General features: G+C 38.6%; 2 pseudogenes; both read left to right on the forward strand.

Annotated features, from left to right (window-relative positions):
* The first annotated feature begins 2,711 nt into the window (after positions 1-2,711).
* On the forward strand, positions 2,712-4,869 carry LOC122331445 (annotated as a pseudogene).
* A 7,921-nt stretch (positions 4,870-12,790) lies between these two features.
* Positions 12,791-16,413, forward strand: LOC122331446 (annotated as a pseudogene).
* The last annotated feature ends 3,495 nt before the right edge of the window (positions 16,414-19,908 follow it).

Raw genomic sequence — 19,908 nt, forward strand, 5'->3', positions numbered from 1 at the left:
ACTGAAGTTAGTGTAGCTGACCAAGCAAGCCAGAGGCGACAAGCAGCAGGAAACAAAACCCCATGCCCAGAATGGAGAAAAAAGGCAGCAGGAAACCGAGACTCAGTAGGGGTCCAGTTCTCCTCTGACAGACGCTTAGCATAACCCCAGTTTAATTTAAACGCGATTATGTCAGGTAGTGTAAATGACTTAATAATAAAAAGTGTGTTGGTGTGTTGTGTGTAGTGAGTTAAGATGTGTCTTTAATCTCTAGATTTATGAAGCAGTCATGTTTTATAGGTGATAATCATAAATCTAATCACTTTATCAAAATTAGCATTGTTTGTATTAATCATTTGAAAGAATAATCGTATCTTATAAGTAGTGATTAGTCTGTCATTAACTAATCACTTGTAAGACTTGTACATAAATGATTCATGTATAAATTGTTAGCATATCAGTGATTGCTGATGAATGTTTTGTAAATTATTATAAAGAATGTTATGTTATATTGATTGAAGTAAGAAACTCACAGCAGACCTGCTGAGCATTTGGCATTACATCCCAGAACTGAAGTGACAGGACGAAACTCAGGAACTATTCTTCTCATTTCATTCCAGAATCTACATGAGTGGAGACTGAAGAAATGAAACAAACTGAAAATGGCAGAAAGACTTTCAGTAGCTCGGTTTCTGTGTATCAAAATATATTAGTAAAAAACATAATATATGCAACATAAATATCAAGATTAACTTTATGATTAATCAAAGAGTAGAAAACCAAAAATCACACATTACTAGAAAAATGGGAAAATTGCAAAACATTCTGCTTGCATAGCATTGACTATGTTATTACTATGTGACTATGTTGGCAGTGACTGTTGGTACCGCTGCCATTAGTAACCGTCTAATAAGAATAACAAAGTAACTATGATCAGGATTTGCTAACATCCTTGTAGCTCTTGTGGTACCAGCTGCAAACAAACTATGTTTGACAGGTCCCAAAATATACCAAATAATCTAAATTATATAAAGTAATCAAAACCATACTAAGACTAAGCTATTATGATTATACTATAATTATATATATATATATATATATATATATATATATATATATATATATATATATATATTAATAATTAGGAGTAACAGACACAGTTTTTATTTTATTAATTCAAATTCTAATTTTTTTATCACGTACACATACACTTGTGGTCACGACATTCCAGTAAAATGTTTTTACAACACGTCCAGCACGTCTGATCAGTGACTGAGTACAATATTGTCAGTATAATTGTCCAATTTTAAGTGGCGGTATCTGGGAAAGAAAGGTGGTTTGTGGATTCCTGGTGATTGGAAGTGCTGGGTGTTTTCTGGTTCCAGACTCGAATGGCCTGCGGAAAGCTCTCCTCATTCTCTCTGTGTTGCCTTCAGAGAGCAGCGCTTTCCTGACGCGAAAAAGTCATTATTACGGATGGCTGGGGTCTTCCGCAAATCTTCTATTCATTACCAAGCACCGCTTATTGTGATGTGCTGCCTTTGGGAGCTCAGTCTTGGATGGTGCGCTCAATGACCATTAACAAAAACAAAATAATATTAACAAAAATATAAAAATAAAGTGTCCAGAGCGGGTTTGGGAGCACGAGTGACGCTTCATCCATAGCTTCTCCTTCACATATACATATAACATTGTGCGGGTAGATAATCCCACCACGACAAAGAAATCAAAATAAAATCCCACGGAAGATGTTTTGCTAGTAAACAGTGAGTCACGTGGGTAGATCTGGTGCTCCAGCAGTGCTCTCTTTTTCCCTCCAATAGTGCAGTGGGTCCGTGTGGTGCTCCGTGAGGCTGATCGATCTGCATACTATCTGGGAAAAGTACAGGAGAGATAACGTGGTTTCTTCTTGCATGGATCGATGCTCCACTTCTGGTATGCCATGTGTGGCTTTATAGCCAGAGCCAGGATGAGGCGCAGGTGTGACCGAGCAGCCCGGGTGATGAGTGCAGCCAGTCTGTTGCCAGGTGGCGTGATGGTTCCTAAACTTTGCATTCTCTTGATGACCACTGGAGGCATTCTGTGGTGCGCGGCTTTCTGAACTGCGACTCCGCCAGTACGCTGCTGCTCAATCTGATTACCTGCCGGTGCATCTCGTTAGATCTGCCCTGTATGCCCGATTCGGATGCTGTCGCCCGCGCCACTCGACCCTTTGTTGATTGTAGTTCTGCCTGTGGCATCCTGTTATTGTTCCATGGTAAGGCATGCAAATGTATCCGACTGACTCCTCATTACTTTGTAAAAGCATTGTAAACCACCAGTGCCATACCATACACAGGACCAGAGCCTATACAACTTGTTTTTCAGGAACTATCTGAGAGTGAAAGGGAGATGCCAGCTGAACCATCTGTGCTTCTGGTGGCTAATTTTTCTGTACACTTGAAGCCCTGGGATACCTGCCTACTGAAACACCAAGCATCCAGGAAGAATGTGAACATTTTCATGCTCACTGATAGAACCCTCACTCATAGAACAACTCACTGTTCCTTAACTAACAGTCATGATAGACTGGGTTTTATCCGATGACAGCAATGCGTAGCCAATTCAACATTCCCACTCAACCTGTAACCTCTGTAAATCAAACCCATAAATGATACATTCATTGGCAGAGATCTAAACCAGACCATCACCCTCCAAGTGAGGCATGTTCCATCAGAATCCATATCCCTGTAATGTCAGCTCCACGAGCATGTGAAGTGGCTCAGGCCATGTCTGACCTTAATATTGGAAAGTACAGAGACACTATCAGTCTGGCATCAACTTTCCTATCCTGTTATAAGATCTCATGAAGTCCCTTAAGTAAAAGTCAAGCCATGAAACTTCCCCTCCTTCGATCGTGAGCTGCACTGTTGAGTTCTCCTTGTCCCATGCCACCCAAAAGTAGGTGCCATTGTCACGACTGAGTCTGGCTGTGGAGATACATATAGAGGCTCAAATCGGTTCATCACCCTTCTACTTTAGCCGTGAGTTTCTTCTTAGTAGGAAAGGATGGGGATTATGACCCTGCATTGATTATCATGGACTCAGCAATGTCACTAAGAATTCCGGTATCCACTTCCCATTTAGATCCATCTGCCCTGGAACAGTTGCGGGAGGCCTGTTTACCACCAGGTTAATCCTGACGATTAGGTTGTGCAGCATCTCAGGTTTTAAGGAGGTGATGAGTGGAAGCACTCTCACCACTAGAGAGACTTCTATGGTATCAGGTAATGCTGTATCTGGGCTTGCTAACTCTGTGTGTTCAATCCTTCATTAATGAAATCTTCAGGATATCCTCAATCGATTTTGTTATTGTCTACATCAAACAATATATCATTATCTATTCCAAGTCTGATAAACACATCCAATGCATTATGAGACAGTTTTGTCGCGACTCCTAGAGAATCAACTGTCGTCAAGAAATGTGAGTTTCAAATTTGGAGAGCTTTTCTGTAAACAGTTGTATGTAATCCTCGTCAGTCAACTCAGAGATGCCACAATCCTAATGGTGATGAATCTTTAGACAAAAAGTCAACCCAAGAATACCTAAAGAAACGTACTAGCCTGGAAGGTGCTTACAGGTAAGTTGAATTTCTACCATGATCTGAGTATGCTCAAAACTCTCTCCTCCTCCGATCTCATCCCTTTCAATGCATTCTGTGATTCAACCCTATGATCCCATGGTCCCATGTTTGAAAATTCTGTTGACTCTTTGTTGTGATGAACACCTACTGACTCGAAGAAACTTTGCGATACACATTAATTAGATAGAACCCTAGCCACACACCCCAGTCTACTAATACACCACTAACACTTCTGTGAGTAGGTGCAATATTATATAATCAACAGAATGCGTTAAGGGGTCGTGAATGGCAAACGCCATAATGGGTGTATAACATTGCAGATTTGTTTTACATTTGATTTCATTTTATATATGTCTATATAAGAAAGATATAATAGAACACTTTCTAAATCATCTCATAGACCACTGACAACTACTAACTAGATTTAAATAATATAAAATTACTTTTAGTTTAGAATGATTAATGATCTTTAATAAAGGAATGAAAATACAGTTATTCTTATACTTTATATACTTATAATCAAGAATAAAAACGTCTGTTTATAACCTGCTTCACTAATGTTTATTAATATATGGAACAACGCTGTAAATGGTTAATTAACTACTTACTAAAGCATAACTTATGATTCATTGTGTGTAATTATTAAAAAGTGTTTACCCAATTAAGCGATGACTTAGAATAAAGTAACAGTAGTGTCTTCTCGTTGTAACAGATATCTGGATTGTGCTGTTGGGCAACACTGGATCAGGAAAAAGTGCATCAGGAAACACCATCCTGAATGAAGACCTTTTTGATGCGAAAAACTCTACAGGATCAGTTACAGAAAAACTGTGTATCAAACAAGAAGCAATTGTGGATGGACGCAGCATATCAGTTATTGACTGTCCAGGTCTGTTTGACACTAGAGATCAGAGTAAAGAAATGCTGCTTTGACATGTAAGGGCAGTGCATGGCCCTGTCTCTTATCCTGGGCTCATGCATTTCTGCTGGTCATGAAACTGGGTGTGAAATTTACAAGAGCAGGAGAAGAATGTTATAAAATGGATTCAGGAGAACTTTGGAGAAGATGCATATCAACTACACCATCATTCTGTTCACTCTGCATGCTGACAAGCTGAACAGCAAGCCTATAGAAGACATATATTGGTAAAAGCAATGAGCTAAAGCAATTGATCAAGGCCTGTTGAGGGAAGATATCACTCATTCAGCAATGAGAACAAGAAATAACCGAGATCAGGTCACAGAACTTCTGCAAATGATAATGTAAAATGGTTCTTTTTAATGGAGGCAAAGCAGCATGTTTTTCAGATATATAAATAAAAGCTAAGCTTACAAGCTCAGCTTTAAAAGACGCTGGGGAAAAAATTGTACTGAGTAGCATTTTGTGACAGTAAAAATATGTTCCAATAATTTAGATCAGATTAACAAGCAGAATTACATTTTTGAGATTTGCTGCCTTTTTTTACTATCACATGGCACACGTATATACAATAACATTCACTGTAATGTTAATAAAAATTTTATCACATAATACAGATTTTGTAGTATATTTCAGCCTTTCGCTTTTCTGGCACTAGAACATGATTGTATTTTGTCCTTATATACCTGTGAAATGTATTAAAATGATGTACATTATTCTGCAGTGACCCATGCTTTGTGCCAAATATGAAGTATGATATATCAGATTAAACACAAAATAAATGCATAACTGAATTCTTGGAGTAAAATAAATGTGTAGGTGTATATTTTAAGTGGTGCTAAAAGCCGAGATGTATAGTTTGTGATGTGATGTTAATTTATATAACTTTAATTAAAACAACAGAATGTAATATTTTATGTCTTATGTCTGATAACTTATATATTTGTTAAAGTTTCATGAAAAGTACCAGATATGGTTGTTGTGTCACAAAATATTTTATTATTACTGAATTTGTATGTAATAGAGTACACTTTAATAATAAAGAACATGATTATTATCTTATTTTATTTCCAGTTTTAGAATCAATCAGAGCAAACAATACATTATCAAAGATGATTATGAAATAATAGACTTTTATTCAAGTACACTAAGAAAGGCAAATAAATGACTGTTACTCAAAAAAACAATATACAATCAAGCTTTTAAAATGTTAATTCGTTTCAGACCTAATAAAGAAGTTCTTTGTGCAGTACTAGAAAATTTTCTTTTCATTCCAAAGCCTCTGGTGGGAACATTTTGAACATTTCTCCTAAATGAACAAAAGTGGACACGCTTCTAATCATTCATAACATCAACCTTCATTTCAAACTCATTTCCAAGCAGTAGGAACTAATAGCCTACAGATGCCCATAGCTACTATTACAACTATTGTTGCGACTATGAATGTTAATATTTTTCTTGAAAAACTGCTAACAAGCCATTGGTTACTTTTTTCAAAGATTAATTTCTCTGGACATGTGTATACACAGAACTTAGTGTAGTACTTTCCTGCGTTCTCTCCACCATTTTATCCATCTTTTCCAGTAGTTCTGTGACCTGAGACCGATTTGCTCTGTGGTCATTTTCTAATGAATGATATTTGCGGGCGCAGCTAATAACAAAAGTTTACGCAGATCTTCATTCTCTTCTACATGATCCTTCAGTGTTTTATTCTTCAGATATTTGGCATAGTGAAGAGAGTGAAGACGTAGCGTGATGCTTCTTCTCTCAAAAGTTCTACTGAACCCATTTTACTGCGTTCTTCTCTTCATCTGTGTACCTCTGATCCAGTCTGATGACCAGCAGGAACACGTGAGGACCAGGATCGAACAACGCCATGCACTCCGCTATTTTAGCCTTTCAGTTTTGTCTTCAGTCATCATTCCAGATTTCATATCCTTCTTTTCACCCATCCATGTGTCAAAACAGTCCCGGAGTGTCAATTACTACGCGACAGTCCTTGAACCTATTATTGAGGTTCTCATCTCACATTCTTGAGTAACTGATTCTAGATTGAAGTCTTCAAGAAATGCATTTCTACCAGAATTGTGTTTCCTGTAGCACTCTTTCTGATCCAGTTTGCCCAGCAGCACAACCTCAGATTTCCTAAAGAGAGAGACTTGTTTTATTAAATAGTATATTTAAAATGTTTCTGTCAGGGATGCTCACACAAAAGAACCGTTTGCCGTTTTATTTAAAAAAAAAAAAAAACATAACTAAAAAAACAGATAACGACGAAAAAGAGTGCCCTCTTTTTAACTCTTTTCATAACAAATATGTGAAAAAAAAAAAAAAAACTTTCTGAGTTTCTGTGTTCTCACTATTATACAAAATATATGAATTTGAATGTATGTATATTATTCACAATGAAAAGTAATGCAAGTTACACAATCATATAGAGACTAGAGACATAGTTACCCCAAGATACTTAAACTCCTCCATCTGAAGCAAGAACTCTCCACCAATATGAAGTGGACAAACCACCAAAGAACCATGGTCTATGACTTGGAGGAGCTGATTCTCATCCCAGCCACTTCACTCGGCTGCAAAACACTCCACTGCCTGCTGCAAGTCCTTTTTCGATTGAGCCAATAGAGAACAACATCATCCACAAAAAGCAGAGATGAGATCAGCTGCACCTAGAAATCCTGTCAGACTTATAGACTTACTTCCAGCAATGCGTAACCAGCTCCTGCTCTGGTCATGACAGGGATGTGACAGCTGTTAGCAAAGGCCCAGACACCATACTCCCAGAGCATCCCCCAGGACACTGTGGGGACACAGTCGAATGCTTTCTCCAAATCCTGGTCAAGTGTTCCACAACCAGGCCAAAAGCCACATTTTTACCTGGATCCGAGGTTTGACTATCAGACAAATTCTCTTCTCCAGTACCCTGTGTGAGGAGCGTCCCAATTGATCATCATCGTCACCCTGGAAACAAACCAGGAGCACCTGGCGCACCCCTCACCGGCTGATCGCCACAGCTGCAAATCATCAAGGATTAGCTTTATAAGCAGCACGAGAACGCTAGTGTCTGAGAAAAAATGTCCCCGCCGACTGAGAAATTAAACGTCTCTTGGTTTCCTTCTCAGACAGCAGTGTGTGACCAATCAGCCTGGCTCCTTAGCACGACCCACTGCAGAACCCCAGAGAAACACCGGGACTTTATTTTTTGACACTTATTCACATGTTTTCACTTGATTGTTAATCAATCCACACTCCGGTCATTTCTTGAGCTCTCCTTGTCGTGTGATTCTTACAGGGCAACATCACTGTTCTCTGCCTTTTGTTTCAATAAAGGGTCTTTGGACCACTCTTTGTCTGGCTTGTCATCTAGGACCTGTTTGCTTTGAGGAGACCCTACAGGGGCACTGTAGCAGGTTTCCTGTCCCCATGTTAAAAAAACCAGAGGGACAGAGGCATTGCATGTCAGTACAGTTTAGTTCTAGACTAAATATGAATGTGAATTAATTAATCTTACCATGCAAAAAAAAGATTAGCATTCATCAAAATTAAATTAAATTCAAAACAATTATGCAAAAACAGGTGGCAGGGCGCTTAAGAGGACCGATTCAGTTTTACTCATTTTTAAGAGTTTTTCTGCATTAACTTAATTAAATTAAATTTCTGCATTAGCTTGTTTAGCACAAGCTCTCTTTCTGTATTATCACTTGCGATAGTACCATTTCTTCCAACTCAATTCCTGAATGGAATTACACCTCAGACTCTTTCCCATAACACCCTGTATCTGAGACAACTCACCTGCACAGGTGTTCCCCCCTCAGCTCCCCTATTTAAGCAGTTTTTACAGACTCACTCATGGGAAGTCTTGTTTTCCCAACTACATCATTTTGACCATTTATCATCTCCTGTTGTTTTCTTGTGTACTGATCTTGGACTGTTCCTCCTATTCTGATTGTCTGCCTGCTCCGACATCTGCTTGTTAACTGTTTATGATTCTGGATTCTCTGTGTTTACCCCCTGATCCCTGTATAATCCTGCCTGGCTGACCATCATTACAAAGACTTTGCAAAACAAGGATCCAGCAGCTAGTCAGGTATACACACTACTGGAATCCTATTCCCCCCCTCAAGCAGGGTGCATGATCATTAAAAGACCATGTCTGTTTGTAGCCATAGCCTACGATCTTCTGGATTTGATTCTGCAAAATATTTTTTTTTTTTGTGATGGCATAAACCAGCCTCTACAATCTCAGCTGAGATGCAAGGGTCCACGGTCATCACTTGCTCATTTTGTGGACTGTGCCTTATTGACTGTTGGCTCCTTATTTACTGTGGGTTTCTGAAGGGGAGGACGGTGACGCTGCTTTCATCACTGGAAACAGCAGCTACAATAACACCCCATCACATCACTGCTGATCTTCCTGAGTCACACCATGAATGATCATCCAGAGCCATATCATGTCTCAGCTGTTCATCAGGAGAAGATTCACTGATGAGCTAATTATTCAGAGCCAAGTCACATCTCTGCTGATTGTAATATGTTTGGTCATTTCCTGTCTGTTACACTCAGCTTCTCAAGTTCAAGCTTTCAGTATCATTATTTAATATCTAGTGTGAGAGACATTCGGCTGATGTCTGCACTTAAAGCCACATTTTTAAACCTAATCAATCTAACACTTCTGCTCTTGAACTTATTTCCCTACCTAAGGCGCCTCGCATGATGGGGATCGGGTTATGTTGCAGTTTGCCTACCACCAATACTGTTTGGGATGGCGGCATCCCTGTGGCAATCGAGGCTGCAAAACCTCTAGAGGTATTGGACACACGCTGCTGTGTCCTTGAGGTGGTGGCAGGTAAAGAGGCTCCCTCTGAACTCAAGTCTTGTTCATGTGTCAGTCCCTGGGGCCGTGAATGCTCTGTCTGTGTTGTCTGTCTCTCACTCTCTTATGTCCCCATCCCTATTATGATGTCCTGTTCATTCTGTTTCGCTTCCTGGTGGCTTCTTGTTCCATCTGCTCTGCCTTTGAGTTCTTCTTCCTACTCCATTCTGGTGGGCTAATGGTCCATCTGCTCCTGTTCCACCATGAATATGCTTTGGTTCCGGGATCTTCAGCATGGACCTGGCCTCCATCCTTCCCCTGGTTTCGCCTCTATACCACAACTCACCTGGATTGTGATTAAAGCACCTGGAACCCACTCCTTGGGGTGCTATGACATGATCTGGTCCCCTGAGCTTCCGCCTGTAACCATTATTAAAGGTCACCTCATCTTCTCAATCGCACTACACCTTGGACTGCATTTCCCATAACACCCCATACCTGAGACTTCTCACCTGCACAGGTGTTCCTCATCAGCTCCCTATTTAATCAGTGTTCACAGACTCATTTATTAGGGATGTCTTGTTTTGCAACAGCTCCAATTCTGAGGGCTTATCAGCCCTTGTTGTTTTTCTTGTGTATTGGTCTTTTACTGTTTCTTGTATTTTGATTGTTTGCTGCCTACCTAGTAGCTGTTTATGATTGTGAGATTCTCTGTATCTACCACTGATGCCATTGTGTAACTATGCCTGTCCGACCTCAAATAAAGCTCATCGGCTTGCCTTGATCTCCATTATTAAAGTGTCAGCCAAGTTAAAAAATGAATAACTTACTGGAATCTAGTGCTTACTTGAGAAGTGAACCAATTCATTCCAACTTGGTGAACTGGTTTGACCAGTTCACTAAGAAAAGCAATCTATTTATGTACTATTGTTTAGTGGAACAAAGTGTCTCAGTGAATTCATCACACCCATCCCAACACTCTCAGTTACAGTTAAAACTTTGTGGCGCGCAGAGAATGGATTAATTCTGAGAACTGATTATTGTTCTCTAAACTGAAAGTACTTTCAAAGGCAAGTTGTCAATTAATCTGTCAAGTTTGAAAGGAAAATATTTAACCAAGTTTTAATTCTATGTTGTTGCAAAAGGGGAGATATTAGTTTTGATGAACGTATTTACATGAAATGTCTTTCCAATTGTTAATATTGACTCCTGCAGAGCATGTATGGATACAGAATTTTTTCTACCATGGAATTTGGTGACTTGGAATTTGTGTTTTCGTGTTATCAATATTAAACAATATATTTGAATGTATATTTTTCATATTTAATATTGTATGTTATTACATGAATGTATATTATTCACAATGACAAATATGCATTCACATGGTCAGTTTTGGGGGTGATGCATTACAAAAAACGCAAGTTATGTAATAAGAACAGTTTTTTCAAGTAACTACTAAAATTATAATTTTTTTAATTTGCAAGAAAACATCTGAGTTACTTTTTCAAAAAAGCACTGTGCTGTTTTTTATTTGCTGAAGACTATTGAACCTTCTTTTTTTGTATTCCACTGTACTGACATGAATTTACTTTTCCTTCAGCCTAAGGTTTATTCATTGCACTTTTGGAGTGAAAAGTTGCATTTGCTATCAAGCAAGAACTTTTTATGTTATAAACAAACAATCACACCCTGCTCATATTTAAAAGTAATACTAAAGTAACTCAAAATTAATGTAAATGTAAGTTACTTTTTAGGGAAGTATAACAATATTGTAATGCATTACTTTTAAAAAGTAAGTTTCCAATACTGCACATGGTTGAGAAGTTTTACTTAACTTTATAATTATATAAATAATTATAATGATATTTGTTTATCCATTAATATGTCAACTATACTGTAAGCACTTTATAATAATATCCAGCTGTAAGGCATTATAAGTGATTAGTGAATTTTTATTTTATTTATTTATATAGTGCTTTTAACAACACAGGTTGCATCAAAGCACTGTATGGTATAAGATTGAAGAATATAATGACAGGGATGTATAATGACGAGAGTGACCAATTTCTTATTAAATGCAGAGATGGTCTCTGTAATCAATTCAACGATAGTCACTAGAAGTTAAGTTGTGTCCCCAACCAAGCAAGCCAGAGGCGACAGCGGCAAGGAAACAAAACCCCATGCATACAGAATGGGAGAAAAAACCTTGGGAGAAACAGACTCCAGTTGGGGTCAGTTCTCTCTCTGACCGGACGCCCAGCACTTAACTTCCAGTTCACTTTTTTAAACGCTGTGTGTCAGGTAGTGTAAATGACTTAATAATAAAAAGTGTGTTGGTGTGTTATGTAGGCCAAGTTAAAAGATGTGTCTTTAATCTAGATTTATGAAGCAGTCATGTTTTATAGATCGTAATCATAATCTAATCACTTTATCAAAATTAGCATTGTTTATTAATCATTTGAAAGAATAATCATGTCTTGTAAATGATTAGGTCATCATTAACTAATCACTTGTAAAGACTTGTACATAAATGAACAAAACATACATAAATTGTTAGCATATCAGTAATTGCTGATGAATGTTTTGTAAATTATTATAAAGTGTTACTGTTATATTGATTGAGTAAACTCCACAACAGACCTGCTGAGCATTTGGCATTACATCAGAACTGAAATGACAGGACAGCTTTCAGGAACTATTCTTCTCATTTCATTCAGGAATCTCGCAGGTGGAGACTGAAAATAAAGACAAACTGAAAATGGCAGAAAGACTTTCTGGTAAGCTCGGTTCTGTGTATCAAATATATTAGTAAACTTATAATATGTATACTGCTTTATAAATATCAGATTAACTTTATGATTAATCTGAAGATGAAGCTTAAAAATGTACATTACTGAAAAATGGGAAAATGTACAAACAGCCTACTGCTTACATGGCAGTGACTATATTTGTTACTATGTGACTATGTTGGCAGTGACTGTTGGTACACGCACCGCGTGGTAACCGTCCTAATAAGAATAACAAAAAGTAACATGATCAGATTTGCTAACATCCTTGTAGCTCTTGTAGTACCAGCTGCCAAACAAGGAAACTATGTTTGACAGGTCCCAAAATATATGAAGTAATCTAAAATTATATAAAGTAATCAAAACCTACAAGACTAGCTAATATGATTATACTATAATTATATATATATATATATATATATATATATATATATATATATATATATATATATATATTGTGGTGGGAGGAGGAGTGACAGACACAGTTTTATTTTTATTAATTCAAATTCTAATTTTTTGTCACATACATACATACATGGTACGACATTCAGTGAAATGTTTTTTACAACCGTCCAGCGTCTAGTCCAGTGACTAGTGCAATATTGTCCAGTGTAATTGTCCAATTTTAAGTGGCGAGTATCTGGGGAAAGAAAGGGTGAACATGGGATTCCTGGTGATTAGGTGCTGGGTGTTTCTGGTTCAGACTCCAATGGCCTGCGGGAAGAAGCTCCTCCTCATTCTTCTCTGTGTTTGCCTTTCAGGGAACAGAAAGCTTTCCTGAACGCAACAGAGAAAAAGAGTCCATTGTTGGGATGGCTGAGGTCTTCCATGATCTTCCTGGCCTGGTACAGCACCGCTTGTTGTAGATGTGCTGCAGCACAGGGAGCTCAGTGCGGATGGTGCGCTCAGCTGACCATTAACAAAAACAAAATAATATTAACAAAAATATAAAAAAAATAAAGTGTCAGGAGGCGGGTTTGGGGCACGAGGCGGCGGACTTCCATCCGCTTCTCCTTCACATATACATATAACATTGTTGCGGGGTGAATAATCACGACAAAGAGAGCTCAAAATAAAATCCACGGAGGGTCGTTTTATTTACAAAGTAAACAGTGAGTCACGTGGTGAATCTGGTGCTCAGCAGTGCTCTCTTTTTTCCCTCAATAGTGCAGTGGGTCCGTGTGGTGCTCCGTGAGGCTGATCGGTCTCACGCTGCTATCTGGGAAAAAAGTACAGGAGAGATAACATTAGTTTTTCTTGCATGGAGTCGATGCTCCACTTGGTATGCCATGTGTGGCTTTATAGCCAGGCCAGGATGAGCTGCAGGTGTGACCGAGCAGCCGGTGATGGAGTGCAGCCAGTCTGTTGCCAGGGTGGCGCTGATCGTTCCTCGGCACACACGTCTCTCTGATGACCACTGGAGGGAGCATTCTGTGGTGCACTGACTTTCTGAACTGCATTTCCATAATGCCTTTACTGTAATCTGATTACCTGCCCAGGTGCATCTCGTTAGATCTGCCTGTATACCCCGATTCGGATACTGTCTGCCTGCCTCGACCCTTTATTGATTATGATTCTGCCTGTGGCATCCCTGTTATTGTTCCATATTAAAGAGCATGCAAATGTATCCGACTGACTCCTCATTACTTTGTAAGCATTGTAAACCACCAGTACCCATGCCCCCATACACGGGACCAAGAACCTATGCAACTTTGTTTTTCAAGACTATCTGAGAGTGAAAAGAGAGATGCCAACTGAACCATCTGTGCTTCTAGTGTGGTACTACAGCACATTTGAAGCCTAGGATGCCTGCACAAACACCAAGCATCCAGGAAGAATATTGAACATTTTTCATTACTCACTGATAGAACCCTCACTCATAGAACAACTCACTGTTCCTTAACCTAACAGTCATGATAGACTCTGGGTTTTGAATCCGATGACAGCAGCGGCGTAGCCAGATTCAACATTCCCACTCAACCCTGTAACCCTCCTATGAAAATCAAACCCATAAATGATACATTCATTGGCAGAGGAATCACTAAACCAGACCTATCACCCTCCAAGTAGGCATATTCCATCAAGAATCCATATCCCTGTATGTAGTCAACTCCTGAAGCATGAGGTAACTCAAACCATGTCTGACTATTAATATTGAAAGTACAGAGACCTATCAATCTGTCAACACCCTATCCTGTTATCAAGATCTCCTTGAAGTCCTTAGTAAAGTCAAAGCCACAAAACTTCCCCCCTCATCAGATCCAGACTGCACTATTGAGTTACTCCCTTATCCCATGCCACCCAAAAGTAAAGGTTACCCATTGTCACAAACTGAGAGTCTGGCTATGGAGGAATACATATCAGAGGCTCTCAAATCCGTTTCATCCACCCTTCTACTTCCCCAGCCGCAGCAGGTTTCTTCTTCGTGGAAAAGGATGGAGGATTATGACCCTGCATTGATTATCATGGACTCAACAATGTCACTAAGAAATTCGGTATCCACTTCCTTTAGTCCCATCTGCCCTGGAACAGCACGGGAGGCCACCATTTACACCAAGTTGATCCTGATTAGGTTGTACGCTCCTCAGGTTTTAAGGAGGTGATGAGTGGAGAGCTTTTCTCACCACTCAGAGGGCACTATGAGTATCAGGTAATGCTGTATGGGCTTTCATAACTCACCAGCTGTCTTCCAATCCTTCATTAATGAAATCTTCAAGGATATCCTCAATCAGTTTGTTATTGTCTCACATCGACAATATCATTATCTATTCCAAGTCTGAAGCCAAACACATCAATCGTGTAAGGACAGTTTTGTCACGACTCCTAGAGAATCAACTGTACGTCAAAGAGAAATGTGAGTTTCAAATTTGGAGAGCTTTCTGTAAACAGTTGTATATAATCGTCAGTCTCAACTCAGGATATCACCCACAATCTAATGGTGAAATAGAATGTTTGAACAAAGAGATCAGCAGATACCTGAGAACGTACTACAGCCTGGAGCAACACAGGTGGTTGGAATTTCTACCATGATCTGAGTATGCTCAAACTCTCTCACACTCCTCCACAGGTCTCATCCCTTTCAATGCATTCTGTGATTCCAACCCCTATGATCCCATGGTCCCATGTTTGAAAATTCTGTTGACTCTTTGTTGTGATGAACACACTACTGACTCAAGAAACTTTGTGAGTACACATTAATTGAATAGAACCCTAACCCTACCAGTCTACTAATACACTACTAACACTCTAATGAGAGTAGGTGCAATATTACTTATAATCAACAGAATGCGTTAAAGGGTCATCGAAATGTGAAACCATAATGGGTGTATAACATTGCAGATTTGTTTTTACATTTGATTTCATTTTATATATGTCTATATAAGAAGATATAATAAGAACACTTTTCTAAATCATCTCATGAACCACTGACAACTACTAACTGGTTAAATAATATAGTGCTTTTAATTTAGGAATGATTAACTGATCTTTAATAAAGAATGAAAATACAGTTATTATATACTATATATGCTTATAAATCAAGAATAAAGCGCCTGTTTATAACCTGCTTACTAATGTTTATTAATATAGGAACAACGCTGTAAATGGTTAATTAACTACTTACTAAAGCATAACTTATGATTCATTGTGTGTAATTATTAAAAGTGTTACCCAATTAAGCGATGACTTAGAATAAAGTAACAGTGTCTTCTCGCTGTTTGTAACAGATATACGGATTTGTGCTGTTGGGCAACACTGGATCAGGAAAAAGTGCATCAGGAAACACCATCCTGAATGAAGACCTTTTGATGCGTACGAAAAACTCTACAGGATCAGTTACAGAAAACTGTATCAAACAACAAGCAATTGTGGATGGACGCAGCATATCAGTTATTGACTGTCCAGGTCTGTTTGACACTCGAGATCAGAGTAAAGAAATGCTGCGACATGTAACGGGCAGTGCATGGCCCTGTCTTATCCTGGGCCTCATGCATTTCTGCTGGTCATGAAACTGGGGTGAAATTTACAGAGCAGGAGAAGAATGTTATAAAATGGATTCAGGAGAACTTTGGAGAAGATGCCATCAACTACACCATCATTCTGTTCACTCATGCTGACAAGCTGAGCGGCAAGCCTATAGAGACATATATTGGTAAAAGCAATGAGCTAATGCAATTGATCAAGGCCTGTTGGGGAAGATATCACTCATTCAGCAATGAGAACAGAAATAATCGAGATCAGGTCACAGAACTTCTGCAAATGATACGTAAAATGGATTTCTTTTAATGGAGGAAAGGAGTATGCTTTTCAGATATATAAATAAAAGTTAAGCTAAAAGCTCAGCTTTAAAAGATTGCACCGAGTAGCATTTTTTGTGACGGTAAAACTACGTTTCTGTAAATTAGATCAGATTAACAAGCAGAATCACATTTTTGAGATTTGCTGCCTTTTTTTGCTTGCCTTTATCACATGGCACACAATATACAATAACATTCACAGTAATGTTAAGAAAAATTTATCACATAATACAGATTTTTTTGTATGTTTCCGCCTTTCATTTATTTTAAACAGCTGATATTTTCCACTTAAAGTCCATTAAAGCACTGGCACTAGAACGTGATTGTATTTTGTCCTTATAAACCTGTGAAATGTATTAAAATGATGTACATTATTCACAGTGACCCATGCTTTGTGCCAAATATGAAGCATGATGTATCAGATTAAACACAAAATAAAGCCTTTTGCATAACTGAATTCTTGGAGTAAAATAAATAATAAAAACATTTCTGCGTTAACCTAAGTCTTTGCACATTGCATTTAATGCACGGGTTTTATACAGGATATAACATATACGCTTTTATATGTCGGAAACTGCTGAGATGACTGTAATGCAATGCTCTTTCATTGGGTGAATTTATAAATCATAGCAGAAACACATTACATAATTTACGCATACATTACACACTACATACCACATATTTTCAGAATAGGTACCTGTAGTGTAAAACACTATATGTTGCAGAGTTATTACTTCCTTATTTCCTAAAACATTGCATATTGTTTCCTTATACCTATGAGTATACTTCTTTCTGTTTATCATCTTGAGTATTGCCCCTATGGCACATCTGAGAAACACTTATGTGCTTATAAATGTGTAGGTGTATATTTTAAGTGGTGCTACTGCTGAGATGTATAGTTTGTGATGTGATGTTAATTTATATAACTTTAATTAAAAAGACAGAGTGTCTTATGTCTAACACTAATATATTTGTTACAAAGTTTCATGAAAAGTACCAGATACGGGTGTTGTGTCACAATTACTGAATTTGCATGCAATAGAGTACACTTCAATAATAAATAACATGATTATTATTTCATTATCTTATTTTATTTCCAGTTTTGAAATCAATGAGAGCAAAGAACACATTATCAAAGACGATTATGAAATAATAGACTTTTTATTCAAGTACACTAAGAAATGCAAATAAATGAGTGTTACTTTGTTAAAAAAACAATATACAATCAAGCTTTTTAAAATGTTAATTCGTTCAGACCTAATAAAGAAGTTCTTTGTGCAGTACTAGAAAATTTTCTTTTCATTCAAAGCCTCTGGTGGGAACATTTTGAACATTTCTCCTAAATGAACAAAAGTGACACGCTTCTAATTATTCATAACATCAACCTTCATTTCAAACTCATTTCCAAGCAGTAGGAACTAATAGCCTACAGATGCCCATAGCTACTATTACAACTATTGTTGCGACTATGAATATTAATATTTTTCTTGAAAAACTGTACAAGCCATTGGTTACTTTTTCAAAGATTAATTTTCTCTGGACATGTGTATACACAGAACGAATGTAGTACTTTCCTCACGTTCCTCTCCACCATTTTATCCATCTTTTCCAGTAGTTCTGTGACCTGAGACCGATTTGCTCTGTGGTCATTTTCTAATGAATGATATTTGCCGGCGCAGCTAATAACAAAGTTTTCGCAGAATCTTCATTCTCTTCTACATGATCCTTCAGTGTTTTTATTCTTCAGATATTTGGCATGAGTGAAGAGAGTGAAGGCGTGAGCGTGATGCTTCTTCTCCAAAGTTCTTCTGAACCCATTTTTTTTACTGCGTTCTTCTCTTCATCTGTGTACCTCTGATCCAGTCTGATGACCAGCAGGAACACGTGAGGACCAGGATCAGACAACGCCATGCACTCCGCTATTTTAGCCTTCAGTTTGTCTTCAGTCATCATTCCAGATTTCATATCCTTCTTTTCACCCATCCATGTGTCAAACAGTCCGGAGTGTCAATTACGGCGACAGTCCTTGAACCTATTATTGAGGTTCTCATCTCACATTCTTGAGTAACTGATTCTGATTGAAGTCTTCAAGAAATGCATTTCTACCCAGAATTGTGTTTCCTGTAGCACTCTTCCTGATCCAGTTTTGCCCAGCAGCACAACCCTCAGATTTCCTAAAGAGAGAGACTTGTTTTATTAAATAGTATATTTAAAATGTTTCTGTCAGGGATGCTCACACAAAAAGAACCGTTTGCCGTTTTATTTAAAAAAACATAACCAAAAACAGATAACGAGCCGAAAAAGAAGAGTGCCTCTTTTTAACTCTTTTCACAACAAATATGTGAAAAAAACTTTCTGGGTTTCTGTGTTCTCACTATTATACAAAATATATGAATTTGAATGTATGTATATTATTCACAATGAAAAGTAATGCAAGTTACATAATCATATAGAGACTAGAGACATAGTTACCTTCAAGATACTTAAACTCCTCCATCTGAAGCAAGAACTCTCCACCAATATGAAGTGGACAAACCACCAAAGAACCATGGTCTATGACTTGGAGGAGCTGATTCTCATCCCAGCCACTTCACACTCGGCTGCAAAACACTCCACTGCCTGCTGCAAGTCCTTTTCGATTGAGCCAATAGAACAACATCATCCACAAAAAGCAGAGATGAGATCAGCTGCACCTAGAAATCCTGTCAGACTTATAGACTTACTTCCAGCAATGCAGACCAAGCTCCTGCTCTGGTCATGACAGGGATGTGACAGCTGTTAGCAAAGGCCCAGACACCATACTCCCAGAGCATCCCCCCAGGACACTGTGAGGGACACAGTCGAATGCTTTCTCCAAATCCTGGTCAAGTGTTCCACAACCAGGCCAAAAGCCACATTTTTTACCTGGATCCGAGGTTTGACTATCAGACAAATTCTCTTCTCCAGTACCCTGTGTGAGGAGCGTCCCAATTGATCATCATCGTCAACCCTGGAAACAAACCAGGAGCACCTGGCCGCACCCTCTCACCGGCTGATCGGCCACAGCTGCAAATCATCAAGGATTAGCTTTATAAGCAGCACGAGAACGCTAGTGTCTGAGAAAGAAATGTCCCCACTTCGACTGAGAAATACGCTTGTCTCTTGGTTTCCTTCTCAGACAGCAGTGTGTGACCGATCAGCCTGGCTCCCCTTGGCACGGACCCACTGCAGAACCCAGGGAAACACCGGGACTTTATTTTTGACACTTATTCACATGTTTTCACTTGATTGTTAATCAATCCACACTCCGAGGGTCATTTCTTGAGCTCTCCTTGTCGTGTGATTCTTACAGGGCAACATCACTGTTCTCTGCCTTTTTGTTTCAATAAAGGGTCTTTGGACCACTCTTTGTCTGGCTTGTCATCTAGGACCTGTTTGCTTTGGGAGACCCTAACGAGGGGGCACTGTAGCAGGTTTCCTGTCCCCATGTTAAAAAAAAACCAGA

Source organism: Puntigrus tetrazona, unplaced genomic scaffold (assembly GCF_018831695.1).
Source record: "Puntigrus tetrazona isolate hp1 unplaced genomic scaffold, ASM1883169v1 S000000001, whole genome shotgun sequence".
NCBI lineage: Eukaryota > Metazoa > Chordata > Actinopteri > Cypriniformes > Cyprinidae > Puntigrus > Puntigrus tetrazona.